Genomic DNA, 20844 nt, shown 5'->3' with positions numbered 1-20844 from the left:
CCTGTTACTGTCCTGCCTTCGCCTCCTCCGGGAATCAACAGCTAGTGTGCAAGCCCCGCCCCTCCAGCTAGTGTGCAAGCCCCGCCCCTCCAGCTAGTGTGCAAGCCCCGCCCCTCCAGCCGAGGAACGCACCAATCCCAGGCTGGCAGACACGGGGTGTTGGACCCGTCTCTCCTCCCAGGCAGCCTCCGGAGGGTTCGCTCCGCGCTGCGAGGGGCTGGTGAGCGGGGGCGGAATCCGGGTTGGGAGCGGGACCCAGACCCGGGCTGCGGGGCGCTACGGAGGCTGGGGAGGAACTGGGGCTGAGGAAGGGCAGACGGGGGGCGCTTTGCTGGGGGAGGGGGATCACGCGGACCCCTGGATACTCGCGGGGGGGGGATTTGCTTCTCCCCGGGGCTGGACCCGAACTGCCGGGAGCCGAGCTCCGCTTGGGGCGGGCGTGGCCTGGGGGGCAGCCCCACGGGCAGGGGGAAGGGAGGGGGCGACACGCACACAGCGCCCGGGGACTGTAGGGGGGGGCGGGTTTCGGGGCGCCCTTTGCTCCCCCCGCGGCGGGCTGGGCGCCGCTCTGAGCCGGGTCCGGGCGAGCGGGGGCGAACGCGCTGCCCGGGGGCTGCCGCTCCAGCAACGGGAGCCCGGGTGAGCCCGGCTGGGGCGGGGGAGGCACTAATGAAGCCAAGGAACATAGCAGCCTCCTTCATGCGCAGTTCCCTGTGCAGTTCTGCCCGGGCCCGGCAGAGGCCGCTGTGTGTGTGTGTGGGGGGGGGGGCAGGGGGGCTGGACTCAGCCTGGTTCTGGCGGGGGAGAAGGGCAGGGAGAGACGGAGACAGGCGGGTGCGCAGATCTCAGCTGGCACTGACCCGCCCAGCTCCGATCAGCCCCGGAGCCAGGCAGAGAGCTGGAGTAGAGGCTGGAGCCCGGTTAAATGTGCGCGACAGGCTTCCCCCTCCCCCTCCACAGAGGCTCTGAGCTTCCCTTTCCCTGCTGCTCATTTTAAACCTTCCGAAATGAGTCAGGGCTCAGAGGAATGTGAAACTCAGCTACAGCCTGGGGCCAGCTGCAAGCCTCGCTCTAACTTACAGGGCTGCACGTGGGTGCCTGCTTTGAAATGCACAAGAGTCCCTAGCTGGGGCTCTTGTGTATTTCAAAGCCATGGAGGCTGGGGTCAGCGGGAGACGCACAGTCAGGGTCGGCCCGTGTGAACTAGTCGGTCGCCTAGGGCGCCAAGTGAAATAGGGCCACATGGGCCAGGCACTCCCAGCCCCGCCACCCTAACACCTGGGTCCTGCAGTCGGTATTGCTGCCTGAAGTGCTGGGGAAGCGTGAGCACAGAGGTCAGCTGTGAGCGCCTGCTGGAGCACCCAGCTGGCCATGAGCCCATGTGCAGAACTGCCTGGCTGGCCAGGAGCAGTTGCTGCATCGCTCTGAGCAGGCACTCGGCCATGTGCTCCGAGAGGCCACTGGGCCGCACTTCATTCGATTATAAAAATGTTCTGGCGGTCTGCAAAAATTTTGATTGGGCTGCATGCAACCTGCCAAATGCCAGTTTGACATGCCTGGTTTGGGGGGTACAATTACTTCATGCGCAGCACCTTGAAGCAAATAGTCCTTTTGTAGCAGGCGGCATCCAAAAACAGAATCTTTCCAGTTTGTTTGAATGGATCACAGGTGGGTGAGGTTCTGTGGCCTGTGATGGGCAGGAGGTCAGATTAGCTGCTCGTGATGGGCCCTGTCAGCTTTACAGTCTGCGCTTTGCTTAATAATGTTCTGTTACTTCCTTTGCAGAAGCGTTCCTGGGCCTATGGACCATCTCTCCCTGTGCACTGACTGATCAGATAAGTATTATACAGTCGCAAACCTTTTCCTGGAGCAAACTTTCTGTTCCCAGCCTTGGCTCCCACTAGGTTACTGTTGGTTCTTTAGAGGATCTTTCTGCTCTCTCCCCTCAGGTCCAGCTCTGAGACCAGCTCATCATTCATCCCCGTTAATGACATTTGTTTTATCTGAGTACTAAGGAGGATTTGGCTGCCTGTCATCAGCTAGGGAGGGGTCAGGAATCACAGAACCAGAGGTGAATCAGGTGAGCAGTTTTCCTTCCAAATGATCCCTGGGAATGCAGGCCTGGCCGCTCTGGGGAAGGTTACAAACCAGGTCACTTTGTAGCTCCCCTGTTCTCTGATGTTCTGAGAAATCTACAATCTCAGGAGCTGAGAGGGAGCAAGGCCAAACTCCTCAGTGGTATTTAGGTGCCTGACCCAAAATTTGAATGGCTGTTTGATCCCATGTGTCTGTCTGCCTAGTAGAGAGAGAAGGGTTTCCCAGTTGCAAGGAAGCTCTTCAGCTTTGGACTCCTCTCTCCATGACTAGCTGTGAGCAAAATGTGACACTACAGCGGGTTTTAGAGTTTAGGGGCTCTCAGCCTTGGAGGGTTGGGATTGGTTGTTAAATGTTTGCATTTGTACTGCCCTAAGCAAGAATGGGGTCCCAGTGAGCTGGCAGGTCTTGAGGGCTGGAGGCCGGATATGGAAAACTTGAAGCTCTCCTGGCTACAACTGTGCATCTGTGCAAGTAATTAGAGATCAGGAGTGAGTCTGTGAGGGCCCTGACTCCTGTAGTCGCATTACCATCATAAATTGCTTCTTTTTTTTTTCTTTTTTTTGTTTTTAAGTGTTGAGTCTTTGGGAAGACAAGTTTGGAATTAGAACCTGAGAGTCAGCGATCATCCCCAGGGCTCTTCAGACTCAAGAGTTGGGGGAGCTGCCCCATGCATCTCATTGGAGTGTTAACCCCATGGCCTGCTGTTGAAGGCCTCCCATCAAGACAACTCCATCAAGGACTCTGCATGGGGCAAGAGGGGCAGAGTGCAGGAGCAGGATCCCCAAGTAAAGACACAAGCCCTGCATCTTGGGAACAAGGTGACACACAGACCCTGGATTGAGGATTATGGACTTTGTGAATCCCAGAACCAAGGGGGGAAGCTGGAACAAGGACAAAAACCCAGGACGGGTGAAGAACTTGTGGTGTTTCATTTCTATTTGCTTACCCTGGAAGAGGGAGGACACGTGTCGGTGCAGTGACTGTGAAGAGCTAATCAGAATTTACTGCACAACCACTGAGGGGGAACTGTGGGAAACTGAGGAACAGGCTTACTAAATGCCAGGCCAGGTAAGGGCCGTACAGAGGCCAGTGTGTGGTAACTTGTGGCTGGTTGGAGTTTTTGATGCAACGTTTCGTGCTGCTATGGGAGGTGCTGGTAGTGCTGTTCGTTACCTAGAGCACTTTGTCGTATGAAGCTCTGACTTCACGTGTCAATATTCAGATTATTATACCTTCCCTTCCTTGTGTACACTGAATGCTTCAGTGGTGTGATGAGCACCTGTCGTGTGTTTCTGTCTTTAAGGTTTTGTGTTGCTGCCCATCCACCATATAAACCAGGCTGTTTTCCTTTGTTTTTATATGGAAAAAGCCCAAATAACATGGTGAGAGGCATTACTATAGAACACTGAAGTAAAACAGGCCCTTAACCTTCTGGGGAGACAATCGCCAAGCTCCTCTTGGTCTTCCCAGTGTCTCTGGCCCAGCTTTGTGTTATGGGGTGAAAGCTCCATGTTCAGGGTTTGGGGCCTCATTGGCTGATTTGCATTGTCTTGACTTGGGGGCAGTAGGGTAGATGGAAGTGTTACTGCTGTGGGTCATTCTTTTAATGGTGGGATTTTGAAAGGGAAGGTTTGGCAGCCATCATAGGAGCTGGGTGGCTCCCGTGTAAAATCAGTCACAACTGTGAAGTCCCTAATAGTCTTCATGAAGTCTGCAGGGCTTTTGCCTGGGCATTTAGGTTGATGGTTTTGGCCTGTTTCCAGTGGTTAGTTGGTTTGAGTTCTGTTCTCTTGACTGTCACTCTTGTCACGGAGGATGGGGGGGGGGGGGTGAAGGAGGCTGGGGGCCTGTTCTCTCTCCCCCAGCCGGCCCTGCAAGGGCCTGTTCTTTCTACCTCCAGGTTCCCTCCCCCCTCCCAGCCAGGGTCTATTCTCTCCCCTCCAGGACAACCCCAAGAGGGGCCTATTCTCTTCCCTGACTCTGGCTCTGCAGCCAAGGCTGAGGGAGGAAAGGGTTTGGGGAGGGGGCGGGGAGGAGAGGGAACGTATCTGATGGGCTGGCAGACAAAATGGCTTGATTTAAAATGGGCGCACGTATTTCTACCTTATTTGTACCTGCCGTAAGGAACATTTCACTTCTGCAAAACACGGGTAGGGACTTAGATAGTTTGAATATAATTTGAACTTTTAATCGTGAATGTTTCAATACGTAATAAAATACATTGTCTAAATCTGGCTGGGGGATCCCTGATAGGGGAGGCCAGGGGCTGGGGGGCTACTTACCTGGTCTGGTGGCAGGCCAGATGGTGGAGCCCCAGCCTTACTGGCTACGTTTTCGGTGGTACGGCTGGCCCCAGTGGTCTCTTTGCAATATAGCTGTTCCTTGTGGGCTCGCTGCCCCTCTGTGGCCACTCTCAGTATCGCGTCCCTCTTTCTGTGCCCCTCCCTTTCCATGTTATGGTGGAAAACTGTCCTGGTCCTGAAACTCCCTGTTTTCCTTGAACAAAGAAACCCTGAACTTGCTTTAAGCCAGGATAAGAGGAAGCTGCTGAAGGATAACAAATCTTGTGGCTCTACCTCTTACTGCTTAGGAGGAGTTGTTGAATAGATGACTTGCAGACAGACACGCAGACAGCCTCACAGACACACAAATCTCGACTCTATATCTATAGATATAAGTTAAAGACATAGTGAGAAAAGTGATTGTTGAAGGGGTTTCATATCAACAGTCATGGATTAGAGAGGAAAGGGAATCAAATCGGAGATGATTTTATGTCAGTATTTGATTATTAGTGAGAAAAGGGGCTGAGGGCATTTTCGATGAGTTTTTGGACATTAGATAGAAAAGATACTAGGCAGAAAGTATTTCAGATCAGTAACTAAGAACTGAAGGAGAAGAAGGGATTTAATCACATATGGTAGTTGGTCAGAGGCAGTTTAACCCCTAACACACCCTCAAATCCAGTATGTGGGGAAATTATGCAGGGCAACTGTTTCCTACCAAAAGCAGAGGTGGCAGGACTTAATGGGGTCAGCTCCCAAACCATCCATGTTTGTGAATTACAGAGAAAAGGGAAAAAGTTTGAGTGGGTTTTTTGGATGATATATAAAAATTAAAGTGTCAATATCTGAAGAAATATTAGATTGGTATTTTATAGTTAGAGAGAATGGGGCAAAATCGGAGAGATTTGGAAGCAATGTTCAATGCTAAGAATGAAAGGATCCAATTGGAAAGGCTTTTATATCCATAGTTGATCATGAGAGAGAAAATCCCCTCCTGTTTAATAAAAAGGAAGGAATTTAATTTCCCATAAATAAGGGAAAAGATGATCATTGGAGAATTTCTGTAGCTGATAATGAGAGAGGAAGGCTTTAAGATTTGAGGATGTCTTAAATACTACTGGATAATTAAGCAGAAAGGGCCAGATTTGTAAAGATTTTTGGGCACTTACAGATAGGGGACTAGTGACTTTGAAAGTGTCCAGTGTCCAGATCCACAAAAGTTTTGGTCTCCCAATCGCCACTGAAATCAATGGATGGTAGGAGCCTAAATACCTTTGCAGATCTGGGTCTATGTGCTTAAGTCCATTTATTAAATAGGAATTAGGTGTTCAGGCTCTTTTAAAAACCCTTCTAGGCACCAATCTGACTTTTCAGACATAAGACCTCAAACATCTGGTCCAGAATGATTTTCTTCCCCTTGTCTAGATGATGCTTTAACAAGAAAATGGAAGAAGGGCTGGTCCCTGTTTCCTTCTAAATGATCCAGGGCTGAACTAAAGTTCTCTTAGATTCCTCCCCCCCCCCCCCCCCCCCGGGCTTTTGTACTTGAATATGGAGAAAGACATTGCCTCCGTCTGGGGGCTCATTTCTCATTCCATTTTCAGCTATAGCCACTTCCTCTTTTGGAGGGAAACCATTGGGCTACGTCTACACTGGCATGATTTTCCGAAAATGCTTTTAACAGAAAAGTTTTCCGTTAAAAGCATTTTCGTAAAAATCGCGTCTAGATTGGCAGGATGCTTTTCCGCAAAAGCACTTTTTGTGGAAAAGCATCCGTGGCCAATCTAGACGCGGTTTTCCACAAAAAAGCCCTGATCACCATTTTCACAATCAGGGCTTTTTTGTGGAAAACACTACTGTGCTGTCTACACTGGCCCTTTTGCACAAAAGTCTTTCGGAAAAAGACTTTTGCCTGAAGGGGAGCAGCATAGTATTTCCGGAAAAGCACTGATGATTTTACATGAGATCGTTAGTGCTTTTCCGGAAATTCAAGCGGCCAGTGTAGACAGCTGGCAAGTTTTTCCGCAAAATCATCTGATTTTGTGGAAAAACTTGCCAGTCTAGACACAGCCTTGGGGTGAGTGGATGAGGAAAGGCAAAGGAAGCCATTAACTCTTCACTGGCAAATTTCTCCTCAGATTTGACTTGTCCCCAATTCTCAGATCTGGCTCTCCCACCCTCTCTGGCTATGTCTACATTGCCATTTTTGGCGGTAGAAGATATGCAAATCGCACTCTCATTTGTATATCTTCTGCTGATCCTCTTTGCAGGAGAGGTTTTGCCACTAAAAGCCCCATGTGGACGGGAACATTTGTCGGAAAAAGAACCTTTTGTGCAAGAACCTGTAAACTCATAAGGGATCTTGTGCAAAAGGGGTTGTTTTCCGACAATGACCCCATCTACACCAGGCCTCTTACGAGCAAAACCTCTTCTGCAAAAAGGACTGGAAGAAGATATGCAAATCGCGCTCACTGCAAAAAAAAAAAAAAAAAAAAAGTCAGTGTAGACGTAGCCTCAAATATTAAACCTTTTCTCTGTATTACGGAGAATTGCTCTGACATTGCCTCAGCGCTTCAGGCCCCCTTTCCATGTTCTGCTCCAGGGTGTTCATGTTTCAGAAGGAGGCATCAGTGTGTCTTATTACCCTGTGGTGTGAAGAACGCAGTCAAGGGAGAACCTAAATTCTCCAATAAGCAACTCTCATAATCAAATTCATAAGAATCAAATTCTCTCCTCACAGGTTAAGAAAAACCAACGTGTTTGGGCAAGTCACTCTGAGCGACTCTTTGAAAGAAATGTTGCCCCTGCAGCTGGTGATGGAGCTAAGCGAGGCTGCCCACTCACGGTTGCCCACCCGAAACCCATCCCCCGCTGCTGCCCTCTCCTATTTTCCTTGACCCCACTGGGCACAGTCTGGTTCCAACCTCCCCTGCCAAGGCAGAAAGTCTCGGCTCCTCACGATTATTTAGGCTCCACGGAAACCAATGGATCTTTGAAGACGCAGGCCAAGATTCGTGGGGCTCGTGGGCGTGGTAGACTGGGCAGCAGGGCAGGCTGGTGAGTGGGGCCCTCACTAGCCAGAGCTCAGTCACAGTCTGTGCAAAAATATCAGCCGGCTTGTTTTATTTAGGGTCCACATTTTGGACAGAGCAGGCTACTGAGCACCTCACAGGTGCTATGGGAACACACTCAGGCTCTGCTGTGGCTGGGTGTTCCATGCCGGGCTCCAACCTGCCATGGCCACGGGAGGGGTCCAAACCCAGCCCCAATCTCTTGTGGCCAGAAGCCCCGCCCCCAACTTTGCTGCAGCTCGAACACAGCCATGACTGGGGTGCCCCTCCCCCAGCTACATCTCTGCTGCAGGTGGGGTACCCCAGCCCAAACCCAGCTGGAGTGCCTAGACCTGTGGGGTGGCTGGAGGTGCCACAAACCTCCATCCCTGGTCCCTGACCTGCTGTGGCTTAGACCAACTGCAACCAGGGCCCCCCTCCCTGACCTGAACCTAGCCCAGGGCTAGACCTGCCAGGGCTGGGGCGCCCTATCCAGTTTGAACCCAGCCATGGACAGTCTTGCCAGACCTGCCATGCTGCCCCCCTTCCTACCAGTGAGGTACCCCCCTCCCCAGCCCACAACCAGATCTGCTGCAGCACCCTTTGCCTGGCCTGTACCTGGCTCCTGCCCAGAGATGCTGGGATGGGGACAGGCCTAGCCTGTGGCCACAGTGAGCAGCCCTTGTGGCTCCCGACTCCCACTGGCAGTTTACACTAATTCGCAGTCAGGGGGTCCACAGACACAAAAGGATTTAGACTGAGACAAGAGATGGGAACCAACCCCCTTGAGTTCTTTCAGTGACACTGTGTGTGCAGAGGAGCCTCGGCGTGGCTGTGTCTCAATGGGTATCTAACCACCTGGCTGGGACCAGCTGAGCTACACAGGCTCCCAGGGTTAAGGTCACAGCAGCTGGTGATGAGGCCTGGAAATGGCAGCAGCCCCTCAATCAGCAACAAGCCGTGAGCGGCAGGGCGTTTTCATGGGCAGGCCAGCTTTGGGACTTTGCAGTCCAAGGGCCCAGCCCCACCCTTTCAACACACCCAGCTCAGAGCTGGAGGGAATATTTTTAGGTTTAAACTTTTTGAAACTTTGGAGCCAGAAGGGAAAGTAACAACCCAACCTACCCCCCACCCCATTCCAGCAGTCTCAGGGTGCATCTACATGGCAGGGTTTTTCTGGAAAAATGACACTTATGTCCACACTGCAATTGTGTTCTTGTGACAGGTAATCAAAAGAACAGAGGGTTTTTTCTGGCAGCAGTAAACCTCATTCTAAAGGAAGACGCCTTTTTCAGAAAAAGACGTGTGTGGACAAGAAAGAGGGATTTTTTTTTTGAAAGAAGAGGCATCCAGGAAAAAGCACAGATGCCCTGCTGGCCACCCCGTCCACAGTAATCCCAAATGAAATGCTACAGAGTGTCCATCAGTGTGGACGCTCTCTGTCGAAAAATCAGATGGTTGTTTTGGTGCACTTTGGCCATGTGGATTCTCTCTTTTGAAGAACACATTTGCTGCCGTAAGTCTAGATCTGTGTTTCTTAAACTTTTTAAGACCGAGAAACATCAAACAATACATTTTCTTTATGAGGAACACCAAGATCTGCAGGGAAATATGCAAATGAGATTGTGGATCATGCAAATGAATCCCTCATTAGTATATTTTTTGCAGAGAAAACTGGTAGTGTAGACATGGCCACAGTGTATGTGTCTGGCTAGATGCTCACTGCTTCTCTAGTATATTCTCAATTAACACAGTATGTTGCCTTCTCCCCTGAAAAAGATCCCGTGTCCTTCTTATAAGCATAACTAGCTTCATCTGCTGACACCCCAGCTCCCTCTGTGCTGTTGGTTTATATTGTAGGAACAGGTCAATCCCACTTCTCTAGCCACGTGTTTCTGCACCTTTCGTCCTTTGATAGACACCCCTCAGATCCCTGGCAGCTGCCTCATCCCTAAGCTGGGCAGCCTGATGCTCTTAGTTGCTCCTCCTCTGGACCCATTGCCTGGGCTTTGTCATCTCTGGCCCCTGGCTCTGAATGTTTTCCAGTTCCTCCAGGGCCCTTCACTCTAAGTCACCAGCCTCTAGTTCCTGAAGAACCCATGCTCAGAGGGTCACTAATATGGTCCTTACTGATCGAGGGGTACATGTCCAGCCCTGGATTGGGATTCAACAGACCTGGGTCTACCACTTTCCAGTGGGGTGACTTTGGGCAAGACACTGTCCCTTTCTGTGCCTCAGTTTCCCCATCTGCCGAATGGGGATAATGAACCTTCTTTCCTTTGGAAAGTAGGTTGAGCGCTGCAGATGAGACAAGCTAGAGGCGCTTTGCCAATGTATCAACTGTCGTTAATGTGGGGGAAGGAAAAAACTATCAGGGAGTCGGTCCCACCTGTGTGAAAGAGTTTCTAGCAGGAGCTGATTCCAGCTCAGGACCAACATTAAAGTCTAGGAAGAGAAGGGTCCTTTATAGTGTCCATGCTAGTGCTTACACCAGTCCTGTTAACAATTCCCCCCTCCTCCAGTTACAGTGGCCTAATGTCTGAGGTGCTGAGGGAGGGGCAACCTTTATTGACCCACGAATGGGCTTGTCTGGCCTTACACTCTGCTAAGGACTGACAAGCTGGGTGGGGCCGAGGGAGCAGCCCCTGGGGCATTAGTGGCCAGCCGGCTCGGCCCCAGACCCAGCTGCCATTCAGTGGGGCTCCAGGGGAACCCCTCAAACACCCAGAGGGGCCGGCCAGGGCCAGGTCATCAGCCTTGCAGGGGAGGGGTAGGTGGAGCACTGACATCACAAAGGCCTGGGGCAGGACCTCAGCCTATTGGAGGACAGGGATGACCTCACAGAGAGACTCTGACAACAGCCAATCAGGACAGAGGCGCAAGGCCGGGGCAAGTTCAGAGATTCCCGCGGTTTGGCAGCAGCGCGGCCCCTTCCCAGGGTCTCTGCGGGGACCAGATGGAGAATTGGGACCGAGGGGCGGGGGCAGGAGGAGCCTCCTCGGCGTTTTCTACTTCCCTGCGGCCGGCAGTGTCGGACCCGGTGAGACGGTCGGAGCTCAGAGAGGTTTGGAGCCTGCTCAGTTTGTTTCCCCTTTGCCCCCTCCCCTCCCTCTGTCTCGCCTTTTTCTGCGTCTTCCCCCCTTCCCCTGCTCCACCAAGCAGGGTGGGTGGGTTTTGGGGCGGTCGGAGGCCTCACTCAGAGCTGAGCTGGCAGAGCGCTGGGAGCTGGAGGTGACCTGGCCTGTCCTTTCGGACATCTGTTGAGCCCTCTCCCCTCCCCCTGCTGCCTCGGAGCTCCAAGTCTTGCTGCAGATTGGTCGAGTGGGTGGTTATTGACAGCGGAGACTCGCGGCCTTTTGTTCTCTTTAAAACTGTTCTCGGTGATTCGTTATTAATAGTTCCCAGCCATGCTGGGGCTCTGCAGGGGTCTGTTCTGGGACGGTTCTCTTCAATCTCCATCAGTGATTTAGATATTGGCATAGAGAGGGCGCTTATTAAGTTTGCAGATGATACGAAGCTGGGAGGGGTGGCAAGTGCTTTGGAGGAAGGGTCAGAATTCAAAGTGATCTGGACAAACTGGAAAAATGGTCCGAGGTAAATAGGATGAAGCTTAATAAAGACAAATGCAAAGTGCTCCACTTCGGAAGGGACAATCCACGTCACACACACAGAACAGGAAGTGACTCTCTAGGAAGGAGTCCTGCAGAAAGGGATCTAGGGGTCAGAGTGGACCACAAGCTAAATAGGAGTCAAAAGTGTGACACTTGCAAAAAAAAAGCCACCGTGATTCTGGGAGGCACTAACAGGAGTGTGGTGAGCAAGACAGGAGAAGTCGTTCTTCCGCTCTGCTCTGCGCTGCTTAGGCCTCACTTTGAGTCGTGTCTCCAGCTCTGGGCACCATGTTTCAGGAATGAATTGGAGAAATTGGAGAAGGCCTGGAGAAGAGCAACAAATATGTGGAACAGTTTAGAAAACATGCGAGTGAAAGAACTGGGCTTGTTTAGTCTGGAAAGGAGAAGACTGAGAGGGGACATGAGAGCAGTTTTCAAGTACCTAAAAGGGTGTCACAAGGAGGAGGGAGACAAACTGTTCTCCTTGGCCTCTGAGGACAGGACAAGGAGCAATGGGCTGAAACTGCAGCAAGGGAGGTTTAGGTTGGACATTTGGAAAATGTTTCTGCCTGTTGGGAAAACTTCCTGTCAGTGTTGTGAAACACTGGAACAAATTGCCTGGGGAGGTTGCGGAATCTCCATCACTGGGGATATTTCAGAGCAGGTTGCACAGACACCTGTCAGGGATGATCTAGACGGAGCTGGGTCCTGCCGTGAGGGCAGGGAACTGGACTTGATGGCTTCTCAATGTCCCTTCCCATTCTACTGTTCTGTGATTCACAGACCAGACGGATCAGTCCCAGACCAGCAGGGCTTGCGGGGGAGGTGTGTGTGTGTCGGCAGGAGGGGGAGTGATCAAGCTGTTTCTCTACCGTACCTATCTCTGGGCAGTTCCCGAGTCTCTCTAAGGGGCAGGGCTGCTCACACACTTGCTGGCGGTGCCCATGAGCAGTGGTTGGGCTGTGGCTGGTTGTACAGCTCTGGGCTCTGATTGTCCAAGTGTCCCAAGGTGCTGGCTGGGGGCAGGACACCAGCCGTGTGGGGGGAGGGGATGGTGATGCCACAAAGGCCTGGGGGGGGAAGGAGCTGGGGGGGGCTGAGCTCATGGAGATCCCCTGACATCAGCTGCAAGGCAGGGCAGCCTCAGAAATATCCCCCCCCCAGCCCTTTCTGGCTGTGTGGGAGCCCCCCAAAGAGGCGGGGCTGGAATCGCTCTGAGACCGACCCCTCGGGGGTGACCTGGGCCAGCCCTTGGGACGTCCCCTGGGACCTCTCGGCCGCCCCCTCTCCCAGTCTCACTGCTGATTGGCTGAGCAGGGGGCCATGGAGAGGGAGGAGGTTTCCCAGCGGTGACCCCGGCTCCTCTTCCTTTGCAGGCTCTGCATGGCGGGGTCTGGCGTCGGGCCGGCCCTGCGGGGGGACCTGCGGGCAGAGCCCCACACGGGCGCGCAGACAGCGGGGAGGTGAGCATGGGCGAGCAGGGGGAGGCTGTTTTCCTTTAGCACTGGGGTTGGGGGGTGGGAAAGGGGAGACTGGGGACCCTTGGTCAGGGCTGTGTTGGGCCCTTCCCCCTCCAGGGTCAGGGCTGGGAGTGGAAGTTGATCTCAGGGCCTGGCTGGTTCTGGGAACAGGAGCCTCAAATCCCATCCCCTCCCCCTCACAACTCCCCCCTCCCCCACTATGGGATCCATCCATATTGCCCTAGTCTGGAGAGACAAGGCCCTTCCTAAGAGCCAGGTCCCATGGATCCGACTCGCTCCCCTGAGCACCAGGGCCCAGCCCCTGGGATGGGGATGGGGGCTCGTTGGCACAGGCTGGGCTCGGGTCTATTGACCTGCCCCCCCCTCTCCCCCCAGCGCGTCAGCTCCTGCATTGCACCCAGAGTGTCCCAAGGGAGCCAGGGCCCCAGGGAGCACCAGAGCCCGGTTGTAATTGCCCCCCCGCACCCGGCATGGGAGGTGAGTGACCTCTGAGCCTCTCTGGCCCCGGGGTGAGCAGGCGGCTCCCACAGGCCGCAGGGCGGCAGCGGCAGGGCTGTGGGCTGGGAGTGACCCCTGGGGAGGACAGAGTCAGAGCCGGGCCTGAGCCAGACTTTGGTCCAGCTCATCTTCTCCTGGCTCAGGGGAGACCCGGGGATGATAAGGTTCCTTTCTGGCCATGGGCCCCTCCTTGTCCCCTGGTAGGGTTACCAGATGGGTTTGAAAAACCTCCCAGACACACGTGATCTCAGAACGGGAAGGGGGGGAGCGGCTGGGAGGGGACTGAGGCTGGGATGGGGCTGGGGGAACGGGGCTGGTGCGGGGAGATCGGGGGTGGGGGAGACCAGCCACCGGGAAGCAGGGCTGGCTGGGAGGAGGTCGGGAGGAGCAGGGCTGTTGGGGGGGGGGGGGAGAACTGGGAGCGGGGAGGGGAGGAAGGGACCAGCCGGCGGGAAGCAGGGGCCTAGCCGGGATGGAGTTGGGGGGAGCGGGTCTGGCCAAGGGAGGAGCGGCCAGTGGGGAGGGGGCTGGCCTGGGCGCACACAGATCCCGGGGCGCTGCCTGTCCCGCACACGGTCCCGGCGAAAGACGAGCGAGTCTGGCCCCAGGATTCCCTCTCTCCCCGGCCCTCCCTCCCCCGCTGTGTAGCTACGTGCTGCCTGGCTGGTACTGTCTGGTCCAAACCCTGCAAAACCAGCTGGGGGTGCAAGTCCCCATGGGGGGCCCTGCCCACCGCCCTTCGCCCCAGGAGCTGGGGGGCCCATTAGCTCCTCTCCCCAGTGGCTCCAGCAGAGGCAGGTGGGGAGGGAGGCTCCTGACCCAGGGGGGTTGGGAGCAGAACACTGATGGGCCCCGTCTCCTCCCTTCCATCCCAGCTCAGCACAGCCCCCAGTAGGGAGTTCGGGGCCCAGCTGGGACGGTCCCTCGGGGGCCCAGCCGAGGACACCGGCCAGCCGGCCAGGGAGGGGCCTGACCCCTCTGCCCACTGCTGCTGCGCCAGAGGTGAGGGACCCCGCTGGGCAATGGGCCGCTAGAGCAGACACTGGCAGATGCCAGGCCGGGGGCCCTGTGGAAATGACCCGCCCAGGCTCCCACCTGCAATGGGAGTAGGGTTACCAGGTGAGTAAAAAAAATATTGGACACGCTTGATCTCAGATGAGGGTGGGGGGCCAGGCCGGGAGGGAGGCAGGGCTGGCCGGGGGAGGGAGGGGGGTTGGGGCGGCCAGTGGGAAGCAGGCCTGACGGGGGGGAGAGGGGAACAGGTGAGGGACAGCGGGACTGGATGGGGGCCCAGCCGGAAAACCAGAAAGTCCCGACATTGCTCATGCCCGGTGAGTTCTGACTGTTCTCACCGGGCAGAGGGCACAAAAACTGGACTGTCTGGTCGAACACTGGACACCTGGGACCCTGAATGGGAGCCCTGGGGCAGCCGGATGCTGTGGGGGAACAGCTGGCATGGGGGGGGGAGGCGGTAGCAGCTCCTGCAGTGATAGGCCAGAGGGGTCTGGCCCTGGGGGCCCTAGAGAGGCACCGCCCAGGGCCAAGACCCCACTGCCCCCTGGGTCCCGGGCCCCGCATATGACAGGCCCTTGCTGTCTTGGGACAGGAGGAGCCCGGCCACGGGGATGCACCAGCTCCCCCACCCCCAGCTTGGCTCCAGGGCCGGTGTTGCCTGCAGGGAAGGAGCTGCCAGCGGGAGTAGGAGCATCAGTCGGAGCTTTTCCTGCTCACGCCGGGACTGGAGCCACGGACCCGACCCGGCCCTGGACCGGGCACCAGGGGAGAAGGAGGAGCTGCCCCTCCCCCCCGTGGGGGATAGAACCTCCCCTCCCCCATCTCCTGTCCCTGGACAGGGACCTGCACAGCCCAGTGAGTCAGGGCCAGCTTATGGACTGTAGCCATTGGGCTGCACAGCCCTGACTAAAGGGGCAAGGTACCGACACTGGCCATTGGGCCACACTGGTTGGACTAAAGGGGCAAGAAACTGACCTTGGCCATTGGGCCACACTGCCCTTAGAAAAGGGGCAATGTACTGACACTGGCCATTGGGCCACACTGCCCTTAGAAAAGGGGAAATGTACTGACACTGGCCATTGGGCCACACTGCCCTTAGAAAAGGGGCAATGTACTGACTCTGGCCATTGGGCCACACTGCCCTTAGAAAAGGGGCAATTACTGACACTGGCCATTGGGCCATACTGCCCTTAGAAAAGGGGCAAGGTACTGACACTGGCCATTGGGCCACACTGCCCTTAGAAAAGGGACAAGGTACTGACACTGGCCATTGGGCCACACTGCCCTTAGAAAAGGGGCAAAGTTCTGACTCTGGCCATTGGGCCATACTGCCCTTAGAAAAGGGGCAAGGTACTGACACTGGCCATTGGGCCACACTGCCCTTAGAAAAGGGGCAAAGTTCTGACTCTGGCCATTGGGCCAAACTGCCCTGAGAAAAGGGGCCAGTACAGACTCTACCCACTAGGCCGCTCTGCCCTAAGGCAAGCTCTGCCAGAGGGAAGCTGGGAGCCTGCAGGCTTTGTGGCGGGAGAAGCTGCCGTCCCCTCGGAACCAGGCGCGGGCTGGACCCAGTGACCCGACGGAGACGATTCCAGCCCAGAGACGGGGAGTGTCATGGCGCAGACTGAAGACTAAACAACCTGCCCAGCAGCCAGGACCAGGCGAGGTCACACACGGGACCAGGGCAGCAGAGGAGGAAACCGGCCGGCCAGGGCAGAGAGGGACCTGCTGAACCTCGGGGACCTGCTGAAGCTGGAACAGACGAAGGGGCCTCCCCATTGCGCCGCTTCCCCCAGACCCGAGCTCGGGCTGCTGGTGCCCTTCAGCCAGGACACCGGGCACAGAAGCCCCAGCAACCGCGGCGCCTCGCAGCCCTGCCCTGGGCATCGGTGGCCTGGCCAGGCCCTTCCCAGGGAGACTCCCATCCAGTGCAGATCCCTACGGCGGGGGTGGGGAACCTCAGGCGTGGGGGCTGGATGCAGCCCCGGCTGGCGGGGATCCGGCCCCTGAAGGTCGGGGCTCCACCCTGCATTGGGGGCCCAAGCTGGGAAGGGGAGGGGGGCTGTTTCTCACTTGTGTGCAGCCCCCCATAGATTTTTCTGTGGGTCAGTGGCCCCGACCCAGCAAAGGTTCCCCACCCCTGCTCTGTGTGGGGTAAAGGTCCCTGGGAACCTGACTAGGGCCCCACCCATTTCACAGCCAGGAGACGTGCAACGGGGGGAGAGGAGGGGATGGGGGAATGGCGAGGGGAGTCTCAGCTCCCCACGTGGTGAGGGGCCTGGGGCGTCAGCTGCTCCCTGACCTGGCTGGGATGGGACAGGAGTTGTCCTGCCCCAACATGGGCACTTGCGGAGGGGGCAGATCAGAGCCACCCTGAGGGGCAGGGAGAAGTGAGGGTGGAACGGCTCTAGCTCTGCCCCACAGGCTGCTGGGAAGTGAACTTGGCACTCTTGGGACGCCCCCACCCCCATTGCACACAATCCTAGTTTGGGCCAGGACCCAGCCGGTCAGAGAGCTGGGAAATTTCCCAGGGAAGCCCCCGGGAGTGTGCCAGGGAGCAGCGTGGACACGGTCTGGCTGTGAAATGGGCGAGGTTGCAGGGGGACGCGATGGGGCCCTAGTTCCGGCGTATTCCCTGGAAGTTGTGGGAAAGGGTCTGCCAGAAACTCCTGGCCCTGTTGGTCTCCAGGGTCATTGGGGAATCCCCTAGTGCAGCCTTTCTCCAGCTGGGGCTCCCCACCCACAAGGGGGTCCCAGGGCCAGGGGAGGGGGCTCGCGAGCAGGGTCACTGGCCGCCTGGGTTTTCCCAGCCATGACCTTGTCTTCAGGCCGCAAATCTTCCTCTGGGCAGATGTTTGGAAATATTAAAAACTGTCGGATTTCTCCCGGCTTTCCCAGCTGAGTGGCTGGAGAGCAGCGGCTACTGTCTGGCCATCCGGTTTGGGGGCAGCCCCATTGACAGCAGCAGCACAGGAGGAAGGGAGGCCTGGTCTGGTGTTGCCACCCTTCCTTCTGCACTGCTGCTGGCGGGGGGGCTGCCTTTCCATCTGGGTGGCTGCAGAGCAGCGGCCCCTGGCAGGTCACCCAGCTCAAAAGTCAGTGCCACCACCAGCTGCAGCGCAGAGGGAAGGGGGCAGTGCTGCAGGGTGTGGGGCTGCCTTCTGAGCTGGATGGCTGGAGAGCAGTGGCTGTTGGCCAGGGGCCCAGCTTAGACGACGGCGTCCCTGCCAGCAGCAGCACAGAAGCAGGGTGGCTCCGTGTTGTGTCACTCCTACTTCTGCACCACTGCTGGCGGTGGCCCTGTCTTCCGAGCTGGGCGCCCCAGGAGCAGCCACGACTCTTGTCACCCGCTCGGCCGTCAGTGCTGCCCCAAGAGCGGTGCAGCAGGAAGTGCAGGAGGGGCGGGATTGCAGCACTTCCTTCAGCACCGCGGCGGGTGTCAGCCCTGCCTCCCAAACCGGGTGACCAGAGAGTGGGTGCCACTGGCCAGGGGCTACCTCAGAGGGCAGCGCCGATACCAGCAGCAGCACAAACTAGGGGTGTCAACGTGTGTAGCTGGCTACACGATTAACCGATACGTCTGGGCTTATTGGTTAATCCTGTCGCCTCCACACACCCCTCCCCCGGCTGCCTCAGGAACAGAAGCAGCAAGAGGAGGGGAAGGTGGGAGCTGGTGTCTGCGGGGATCCAGCTATTAAGCTGCCTCCCTATGAGCACCAGATCCCATGGAGCTGCCTGGCCCGCACCATGGGCTGCTGCCTCTCATAGAGATGCAGCAACACGGAGGGTGAGGGAGTCAGGCAGGAGCTGGTGCACACGGGAAGCAGCTTTTAAGACAGCTCCCCATGTGTATCAGCTCCTATGGGACCACGTCTCACCCATCCCCCTCCACTGCTGCCTCCCTATCAGCGTGGGGGCAGGGCAGACATGAGATGAGATGTTCGGGGAACTATCTTCTAAGCCGGCTCTCCACACAGGCCAGCTCCATGGAGCCCCCTTTCCTCCCTCGCTGTCTCACATAGAGGCGAGGGGGATGGGGGGCTGCTCGAGGGGAGCTGACTTAAAATCTAGTTCTCCGTGAGCACCAGTTCTGCGGAGCTGCCTGCTCCTGCCTCTCACACTCCAGAGGAGGCTGCTGCAGAGCAGCCTCTGTCCGGGGCTGGCACAAGCTCTCGTCGCACAGAGGCTGCTGTGTGGGATGCCGGTGCAGCCTCTGTCTGCTGTGTGGGATGCCGGTGCAGCCCCTCATTGCTGACTCAGGCCCCAGGGACTATCGAATAATCGTGGAATTGCTACAGTTTGATGCAGTGACATGATTGTTCAGTGACTCCCTGTCTGACATCCCTAGCAAAAAGGGAGGGCGGCCCTGGACGGTGCTCCCCTCGTCCTTCTCTGCCATCACTGGCAACAGCGCCGCCACTCCCGCCGGGCAGCTGGACAGTCCGTGCTGTCTCCGGTAACAGTGCAGAAGGCAGGTGGGCTGCTGCAGCTTTGCCTCCCTGCCTTCCGCGCCGCTGCTGCTGGGTAAGGATGTTAAATAACGATTCATGGACAAGTTGAGGAGACGATGGAATTTCCAGTGGCTACTCGACTAGTCGATGGGCACTTTCTGCACTTTGAACTGGACAAGGGCCCCAGCAGGGCCTCCTGTGCACTTCAAAATGGGAACTCCGTGTGCAGCCCGGGGCCAGCAGGAAGTTCCACTGACTCGGCTTTACAAGGGTCCTTCCGCTTTGAAAGGCTCAGGGTCCTGGAGGCTCTTGTGCATTTCTGAGTGGAAGCACCTGCATGGAGCCTGGAGTCAGCAGGGGACTCAGACCCCTGGCAACCCCGAGGTCCATGTGGCACTGCTCCTTTGGAGAACCCCCTTTTCACACCTTTTCCCATGAGCAGGCAGCGCCAGCACCACCAGCAGTGCAGAAGGGAGGGCGGCCTGGTGTGGCGGTGCCTCCCTTCCCTCTGCACTGCTGCGGGTAGAGGCTCTGCCTACTAATGGGGAGGCTGAGGAAGTTATAAGGGGTCAGGTGCCCAACCTGGATGGCAACTCCACCGCCAGCAGCAACGCAGGAGGGAGGGAAGCTGGTCTGATATCGCCACCCTCCCTGCTGTGCCGCTGCTGGCCGTGCCTCTCACTTCTCAGCTGGGCAGCTAGAGAGCGCAGGCACCATGTGCACAAGGCCGCCTGACCCAGCAGAGCCACCCTCCCTTCCGTGCCCCTGCTGGGGGCAGCCCTGCCTGCCACACTGACGCTACGTCTAGACGACAGGCTTTTGTCCACAGAAGTTTTGTCGACAGATACTGTCGACAAAGCTTCTGTCAACAAAGAGCATCTAGACTACGTCCAGTTCTGTAGACAGAGCAAGCCGCTTTGTCGACATGACAGTGTAGACGCAAAGGGCAGTGGAGATTCAATAGCGCCTTCTGGCGACAGAACTCTCTCGACAAAAGGCGTTATTCCTCGTAGAATGAGGTTTACAGCTGTGGACAAAACAGCGGAGTTCTGACGTCAACAGAACTCAGCAGCAGTGTAGACGCAGGTATAATTGTGTCGACAAAAGTCCACTTTTGTCGACAGCACCCTGTAGTCTAGACACACCCTGAGTGGCCTGCGAGTGGCCCATGCTGGCAGGACACCCAGCTGCAAAGTCAGCGCCAGCAGCAGCACAGGAGGAAGGGAGGCCTGGTCTGGTATCTCAGCCCTTCCTTCTGTGCCGCTGCTGGGGGCAGCCTGGCCTGCCACACGGAGTAGCCTGCGAGTGGCCCATGCTGGCAGGACTCCCAGCTGCAAAGTCAGCGCCAGCAGCAGCACAGGAGGAGGGGAGGCCTGGTCTGGTATCTCAGCCCTTCCTTCTGTGCTGCTGCAGGCAGTGGTGCTGCCTTTGGACCTGGGCGGCAGCAGAGCAGCGGCTGCTGTTGTGGGCCCAGATCGGAGGGGGCCCCACTGAGCAGCGAGTGAGGGGTGGTCACTGACGGGTCCCCCAGCTCAGAAGTCAACGCCGCCCCAGCAGCAGCGCAGAGGCAGGGTGGCCTGGCATGTTGTTGCCACCGTTCCTTCCGCACTGCTGCTGGCAGGGCTGCCTTCTCCACTGGGGACCTCAGAGCAGGGGCCACAGGGGAGGTGCCCAGCTCGGAGGGCAGCTCCGCTCCCAGCAGCAGCGCAGAAGGAAGGGGGAGTGGCTGCCATTGCATCCTTCCCTCTGCCCCCTGCTGGGGGCATCGCTCCCTTCCAAGCTGGGTGGCCAGAGCGAGCGGGATCCCAGCTGTGGGGTCAGTGCCAGCAGCAGCAGCAGCGCAGGAGAAGTGGAGGCAGCGATGCCGTTGCCACCCGTCCGTCTGCGCCGCTGCTGGCCAGGTTGGGGGCAGAGAGCAGCTGCCCCTCCAGCCGCCCAGCTGGGGAGGCCAGGAGAGATCAGGGACATTTCTTCTTATTTCCAAACCCCGCCAGGATGGGGACCTGGGGACTGAACACGAGGCCACGGCTGGGAAAGCCCAAACGTCCGGTGCCCCCGTGAGCGACCCTCCTGCCCTCGTCTTGCCGCCCCCTTCTGGGCAGGGACCCCCAGAGGGAGAAACGCTGCACTAGGGGATTCCTCTACGACCCCGAGGGCCACCACGGCCAGGAGTTCCCGGCAGCCCCTTTCCCACCACTTCCAGGGAGGAGGCGGCAGGTTCTCAGGGGAGGTTTCCCCAACTCAGAGATCTGCCTGGATGGAGAGTGGAGGAGCAAAGGGAGGGCCTGGCCAGGAACGCCCAGGGCCAGGGCAGGGCTCACACGGCAGCACCCACGGCAGGGAGTGGCCAGAGACTCCTG

The 20844-nt window shown here is 57.0% G+C and overlaps 1 long non-coding RNA gene across 1 annotated transcript; it reads left to right on the top strand.

The window, feature by feature from the left end:
• Positions 1-783: 783 nt before the first annotated feature.
• LOC142823214 (uncharacterized) lies at positions 784-4327 on the top strand. Its single transcript, XR_012898508.2, has 2 exons — positions 784-2080; positions 2669-4327. It is a non-coding gene; the product is annotated as an uncharacterized LOC142823214 (long non-coding RNA).
• The last annotated feature ends 16517 nt before the right edge of the window (positions 4328-20844 follow it).

The sequence above is a fragment of the Pelodiscus sinensis genome, chromosome 19 (assembly GCF_052426305.1).
Source record: "Pelodiscus sinensis isolate ZL-2025 chromosome 19, ASM5242630v1, whole genome shotgun sequence".
Lineage (NCBI taxonomy): Eukaryota > Metazoa > Chordata > Testudines > Trionychidae > Pelodiscus > Pelodiscus sinensis.
This window is presented reverse-complemented; position numbering and strand designations above follow the sequence as displayed.